General features: G+C 45.0%; 1 protein-coding gene across 1 annotated transcript in view; it reads left to right on the top strand.

Moving 5' to 3' along the window:
• The window catches only part of ANGPT4 (angiopoietin 4), a 54076-nt gene extending 51159 nt beyond the window's left edge, over positions 1-2917 (top strand). Inside the window, exon 10 of the transcript XR_011647305.1 lies at positions 815-2917. The gene's annotated coding sequence lies outside the window, so the exon portion shown is untranslated. The remainder of the gene's footprint in view (positions 1-814) is intronic.
• The last annotated feature ends 4874 nt before the right edge of the window (positions 2918-7791 follow it).

Consider the following 7791-nt stretch of genomic DNA (forward strand, 5'->3'; position numbering starts at 1 on the left):
TAAGTTGGTGCCCTTGCTCTAATAGCAGACTGGTCCACGATCACATCCATTGCACTTTCAGTTATTTGCTCAATTTCTGCCTCCTCCCACCCACCTCCAGACTGTAAGCGACTTAGGACAGGTGTCAGGCCTGCCTTGCTCATGGCCACATCTGCAGAGCCTGGCACAGTTCCAGGCTCATGGTAGAAAATTAGCAAATATTTGCCGAGGGAAGGGATGATCTGTCTTGAGTCTCCCAGCAACCTGGAGAAGCATGCAGGGCTGGGCTGCTCCCGTTTGAGGGGTGAGGAGAGGGAAGGCGAGAGAAGGGAGGGGCTGGTCCAGTCCCCTGTGACTTGCGAACAAAGCCAGCATTTGTCCACCAAGGTCCTTGAACTCCCCTCCTGGACACCCCGGTGTGCAGGGGGTGGGTGAAGACTGAGAGAAGGGTCCTCAGCCAGCCGGGGACTTCCGGGCTCCTGTAGCCTCTTCCTCACGGAGAATCACGGAGGAAGTTGCCTAAAAACGAAGAAGCCAGCACAGCAGTGGCCCAGAGCCCGAAGGCTTTCTGTCTTTCCATCCCCCCTGCCAGCATGTGGTATCGGGCAAGTTACTTCTCCTCTTGGAGTCTGATTTTCACTCCTGGGGAAATAGAAGTGTGATACCTATTTTGCGAGAGTTTGTGAAGATTTCGAGAATATCTCTCTACTACCTGTGAAACTTCTGCCCCCACAGTCCTCTCCATAAATGGCAGTTATTCTAGGGCAGTCAGTGGTGGCACTTGGAGGCTCTGTTGTTATTGCTTCTACTGATGCCCTTACTGAGGCTCAGAAAGGTGAGGACATTTGCACAAAGCCACACAGCCCGAGGGAAGTGCCTTTCGTTTGTCATTGCCAGACCTCGGCCCCCAAAGGCCCAAGGGCAAATCTTAAATGGAGAGAAGACTGTCCCTGCGTTTGTTGTTTTCCCACGGCTTGGAAAAGGACCCCGGGATTCCCGCCTCTGGCCTGTTGAGAGTTTCCACTACTTGCAGAACAAAGCATCCTGAACGTGCAGTGTTGCTTTTTCATTAAGTCGCTGAGCTCCACGCCAACCCTGGGAAGGTGGACCAGTTCACCACTCAGGAAATGGAGCCTCAGAGAGGTCAATTACTTTGCTCAAGGTCCCACAGGCAGTTTGTGGGAGAGCCAGATCTTTTATCTCCAAAAGGAATACCTTTGCCTTCCCATCTTCCCTGGGCTGAAAACCATAGGCAAGGGCAGTTTGTCTGGGGTTTTGTTCTTGAACCTTTTCTACCATTCGAGTGTTCCTACTCGGGGTGTACCACCTCTGCACACAGGTGCCCGGATGCAGATGTGCGTGCTTAGGTTCAACCCTCAAACTCGTGAATGTACAACCCGCATGCATCCTGGGCCCACAGGACCTGGTATCACACACATGCCCACAGTTGTGCACGTGGACCTTATGTTTTGTATCCCCTTTTCTTGCTTTTCTGTCTCTTCCACCATAGGAATTGGTTTTGGTTGTTTAATGCAAATTTCTAGATTTCCATTCTTCTCCCTAACTTCCTAACTCTCATACCAAAAAATTAAAAAAACACTTTCTATCAAACAGGCAGAAATGAGCTCTGCTAGTCAGGTGAGCGGAGGCAGCTGATACCTGGAACAGTATGCTTTGGCAGTCAATCCAAGTGAGCCAGCCGTTCACTCCTGGGCCTGTTTCCCGCCTGGATAACGGGAACTTGGACTGGACACCTTGTGGTGCCCCTAGCATTGGCCCTTGGGAATCCACAGACCTCACTGTCTGAGACCAGGCTTCACCCGGCAGTCAGGTGGGATCTCACCCCAGCAGTCCTTCCCATCTTCATGACCTCATTTAGAGATGGGCTCAGGGCCAAGTAAATGGAAAAGGAAAGCTTTCAGAAGAAGGGCACCTAAAAATGCTACCCAAGTTGAGCAGAATGAGCTGATTGCTCCAGCTTGAGTAATACATGGAGATATTTAAAAGGGGCAGAAAACCGTCCCACACCCGCCAGACCACCATTTTCTCTTAAATGGGAAAGAGAAAAGCAGCATCCAGGAGCTGGCCTGGACGGTGATCAGCCGGGCCCTGCTGCTGCCCTGGACGGCCTGACGCTCACAGCTAGTGGCTAGCCCCGGCTGACCATAACATTTCACAAAATATCAGTGTCAGACAAGCCCTCTCTGACCACAGGGGATGAAGACACAGACAAGACTACTCCATTATCACGTGTAAACACAGCTAAATCATGAACGCGGTCCAAGCCCCCAAAATGACCAAACCTCCCCCAAATTCTGGCCAATACGCATGACTCCTGCTTCTTTACCAAGGGCAGCTTTGGGCTTCTCTGTAGGTGAGGCTTATGAAGATCTCAACCGTCAAGCCTACCCCACTTCTTATAGCAGACAATCCAGAGTAGATCCCCACCTCCTTACACCCTTCCCCAAATCACCCAGCACCAGCCCAAATCCAAGAACAAGTCTCTCCCAACATTCTCCTACAGAGATACCTCCAGGCTCCCCCGTAGTGTGTACTCTGTCTCTCCGCAACAAGAAATAAACACAGTTTGCACAACTACAAGACATTCCTGGTGGTCTTTGGCTGCAGGGCATTGGCAGAAAATTACTTATTTGTGTGCACTCACAAAATGAGGTATTGCTGTTATGCTGCAAGTTCTCAAATAACTAAAAAGCTGAAACTAATTAATAAACGAAATACTAACACATTACAAAACCTGTAATAATAATTAAATGGTCATTACATTCAGCGAGCATTGACCCAGGCTCTGTTTACGAGCTGCGCCTCACATATTCGATTCTCACAACCTCCCTGTGAGGTAAGTTCTGTATCCATTTTGGATTAGGTTTGACTGTACATAACAACAGAAAATTCAAATAATATGGACTTGCAAAAGAAAGTGTCTCGTGTACCAGTTAATTTTTGCTGCCTCACAACTTACCGCAAAACTTAATGGCCTAAAATAAGAACCATTTGAGTTGTTTGTGATTCTGTGGGCTGGCAGTATGGACTGGGCTCAGTGGTGGCTCGTCTTTGGGTTGCTCATGAGCGTCCTCTCAACATCTGCTGGCTGGAGGCAAGGGTTTATGGAGATAACGGGCCGGCCTTTCACAGGCCAGTCTAAGCGTGCACATGGCATTCCAGCTGCAGCACAGAGCAAGCCCCAAACCCAAACCCTTCTCAAGTGCCCACTTGAGTTAACTTTGCTGATGTCCCATTGACCAGAGCAAGTCTCATGGCCCAGCCCAGCCTCCAGGGACAGAGAGCTTCCAGGTCTTGCTGGAGAGAACACAGGGATGGAAGAAATAGCAGATCTTTATTGCAAAACATCTACTTCGGTTTGTTTTTCTTTCATGTCAAGAAGTCTGAGGAGAAAACTGAGTAAGATCCCAATGACCAAAACCAAAACAAGTTGAGCAATAAAATATAGTAGGATTGGATTATAACAAAGTATAAAATAAAAGCCTGTGAGTTCATACTGATATAAATAAACTACTGAATGAATAAATAAACAAGTGGGTGGAGGAAAAAAGGCAAGTCTCCCATGCAGAATTTGAATTCATTTCTGTAGATATTCAGCCCTTCAGGAGGTAGACATAATTCCCCACTCCACACTTGCGGGCTGTGTGTAAAGACTTCCTTCAACCAAGTACAACATGGCAGAGGAGGAAAACAAGAGGAACTTTACAAGGGAGAAACCTGACGAACTACCTTAGCCAGATGATCAAGGTCAACTTCAGCACTGACAGTGAGAGTTCATATTGATAGCATGTACTCTTTTTAAAAAACTTTTTTTTTTACTTTTTCTTTTGAAATAAATTTCAAACTTACAGAACAGTTGCAAAAATAATACAAACCCCATACAGAGAACTCCAATGTATACCCACTCCTCTAGACACCCATAACCACCAATTGTAACATTTTGCCACCTTTGTTATATCAGACTATCTATCACCTATATATCTGCGGCAGGTCGGTATTGTTTCTGAACTCCAAAAATAGATATTGGATTGTGTTTGTAAATTGGTCTGTTCCTCTGGGCATATTAGATTGTATTATTCAGAGGTTTCACTTTCACCTGATTAAATTATGATTAGGGTTTTGATTGGACCACGTCAGTAGGAGGTTGAGTCCCTGCCCCTTTGGTGGGCGGGGACTCACAGAGAAAACACCCTGGCAGAGGAAAGTTGGAGTTTTGATATTGAAGCCCTGGGAACCAAATGCACAGAAAAGGAGAACACAGAAGTAGATACGCAGGAAGAGTGCTCCATAGACATGGCCCCAGGAAGACACATGAACCTGATAGTCTACAGCTGACCTTGTGGAGAGAACTGAGCAACTGAGCCTGGAAAGAAACAAGCCCCAGGGAGAAAGATGAGCCTTATGCCAGCCTCCAGGTGAGAGAGGAAGCTAGAACCACAGAGCCTTAAGAGGAAGAAGAAGTCTGAACCCTCACAGACATCTCCCACCAGCTTGCTTTGACACGTGGCAACAGCGTATGGTGAGGAACTAACTTTGAGTTAGACTCTTTAGGGCCTTGTGACTGTAAGTTTTTACTCCAAATAAATACCCTTTATAAAAGCCAATAGATTTCTGATACTTTGCATCTGCACCCCTTTGGCTAACTAATACAATATCATACACCTTGAACGCATACTTCCATATACATTCCCTGTGATCAAGGAGATCCACTTATGTAATCCCCTTAAGTGCAGTTATCAAATTCAAGAAATTTAACGTTGATATAGAGCTTGTATTCTATAATCCCATTTTTTCTTATGATCCTAATGTCTTTCTGAGCCTTTTCTCCTCCACTCTTAGATCCCATCCAACATCATGTAATGCATTTAATTGTCATCCTCTTAGTTTCTCTTTCTTTTTAATTGTGGAAACATATATACAACATAAATCTTCCCATTCCAAACCCCCCCAAACATACCATTCAGTGGGATTAATCATCTACACAATGTTGCAGTACTCTCACCACCATCCATTACTATAATTTTCCTTTCACCCCAAATTGAAAGCCTATACTCATTTTACTTTAACTCCCCATACCCCACCCCTGGTACACTATACTCTACTTTCTGTCTCTGAGTTTGCATATTTTCTTTATGGTTACCATGAAGCTTAAATGTAACATCCTAAATCTATAACAATCTCATTTTCTTTGATACCTATTTAAAAACTTAAATAGCATACATTAACTATGTGCCTATACTCCTCCATCCCCCCACCTTCATGTAAGTCTTATCACAAACTTCAAATGTATTCATTGTGAGTCCCAAACCATTGATTTAGCATTACACGTCATGCATTTATTTACCTTTGAGGTCCTTTAAGAAGTAAAAAGTGGAGTTACAAATGAAAAATATAATAATACTAGTGTTTATATTTACCCATATCATTATTGTTACTCAAGACCTTTATTTCTTCATGTGGTTTCAGTCAATTGTCTGGTGTCCTTCCTTTCAATGTGCAGAACTCCCTTTAGTAGTGCTTATAGGGCCAATCTAGTGGTGATGATGACCCTCAGCTTTTGTTTATCTGAGAATATCTAATTCTTCTTTCATTTTTGAAAGACAGTTTTGCTTGGCAATTTTTTGCTTTTAGCACTTTGAGCATGTTGTCCCACTACCTTCTTGTGCCTATGGTTTCTGATGAGAAATCGGCACTTAATCCTATTGAGGTTCCCTTATATACAACACATTGCTCCTCTCTTGCAGCTTTCAGACTAATTTTTATCTTTGGCATTTGATAGTTTCTTTTTTTGTTTTTGGAGGTACCAGGGATTGAACCCAGGACCTCATACATGTGAAGCAGGCACGTAACCACTGAGCTACACCTGATCCCCCAATTTGATTATGGGTCTGTTTGGGTTGAGCATCTTGGATGTGTGTACTCATGCCTCTCATTAAATTTGGGAAGTTTTCAGCCATTATTTCTTTGGACATTTTCTCCATCCCTTTCTCTCTTTCTCCTCCTTCTGGGATTCACACAATGCATATACCGGCATGCTTGATGTTGTCCCACAGGGTCCTCAGGCTCTGTTCACTTTTCATTCTTTCTCCTTTCTGCTCCTCAGCCTGGATGGTTTCAACTGTCTTATTTTCAAGTTCACCAATTCTTCTACCATGTCCAATCTGCTGTTGAACCCCTCTCTGGAATTTTTAATTTCTGCTACTATGGTCTTCAGCTGTTTGGTTCCTTTTCATAATTTCCATCTCTCTATTGATAGTCTCTTTGTGTTCATCTATTGTTGCCCTGATTTCATTTAGTTATTTGTCCATGTTTTCTTTTAGATCTTTGAGCATATTTAGGACCATTTTTTAAGTCTTTTTCTGGAATGCCCCAGGTCTGATCCTCCTCAATGTGGGTTTCCAGTATTTTCATCTTCTCCTTTTTCAGAGCCATCACTTCCTGTTTCTTTGAATGCTTTGTAATATTTTGTTGAAACTGGGCATTTTGCTAGGTTAGTGTGTTATCACAATAATTTAGCTCTGAAGTATTTGCTCCTTATGCTTGTATCCAGCTAGTGTTATGACAAGTTTTCCTTGAATGCCAGGAGCTAACACAAAAGAACACAAAGAAGGAGGAGAAAGAGGACAGATAAAAGAAAACACCTTTCCCAGTCTTTGAAGATTGACCTGTGTAAGTGCTCTCCTCAGGGTTTATTCACAATGAGTTTGGAGAATTGCTCTAAGCCAAAGCATAGACATCCTTTCTATGCATGCATTTCATCTTGGGCATGCACATGTTGTCCTGGAAATCTATGTTTACAAATGTCCCCTCTTTCCTAGGAAACAGTTTCATCATGGTCCCATGCACTGCTTTCCAGGCCCTACAGCCCACAATCCACTTGCCCCAGGTAGCATGACTTAACTGCTCTCCCGCAGCATTCTGTAGGAGAGCTCCGCGAGCTGCCTTCTACATGCAGGGCAAGTTCTGGGGCAGCGAGTCCCTCAGGCCACCACCAGACAGACTGAGCTAGACATAAACATGCTCCCAGGAGATACACTAGGGTTACTCTGCTCCCTCCAGAACTGGGACCAGGGATCCACACAGTGAGGGGTGGGAGAGGGCCACCCAGCTCCTCAAGAGATCCCACTAGCTCCAAGTGGCCTTTATCTTGACCAAGCATGCACCCCACTACTGCAGTCCCCCAACTGTTCCTCAAGCCTCTGGAAAGCTGCCCTTGCCAGCTATCCAAAGCCTCTACTGTGGGACAGAGCCCGAGGTATCCCACTCCTACATCCTGATCAAGGTGGGGCTGTCACTCCATGGCTGGTTAATTCTTCTTTCAGGGCCAGAGTTGTGTGTCGTCTTGGGCATCTCCATCTCCATTATTCATCATCGTGCCTGCATGTTTACCAGGAATGAGGGAGAGGATGAAAACGATGGCAGCCCAACCTGATCAAGGGGGTGGAGATGCCTGAGGGCCCCATTCCACATAAACCCCCCTAATCAACCAGCCAGAACTGGCAGAAACATACCCCCCAGAGCTCCAGAACACAGCGAAAGGGCCCCAGCCACAGTGTTGTAGAATTTGAGAGAGGTTCAATTATTTGAGTATAGAGAGGCCAGGACTCAAGAATGATTTTGAGAAGGAAAAATGGTTTATTGACAGCCGGCCGGACTCGGGAGCTTTCTGTTTCAATCCAGAGCCCAGAACAAGATTTTTGACTCCCTTTTATACAGAGAGAAAAGCCCAAATGGTCCTTTTGTTTCAGTTCTCAATAGGTTTGAATTAGCATATATATCTTCCACATCTTA

Source organism: Dasypus novemcinctus, chromosome 24 (assembly GCF_030445035.2).
Source record: "Dasypus novemcinctus isolate mDasNov1 chromosome 24, mDasNov1.1.hap2, whole genome shotgun sequence".
NCBI classification, from domain to species: Eukaryota; Metazoa; Chordata; class Mammalia; order Cingulata; family Dasypodidae; genus Dasypus; species Dasypus novemcinctus.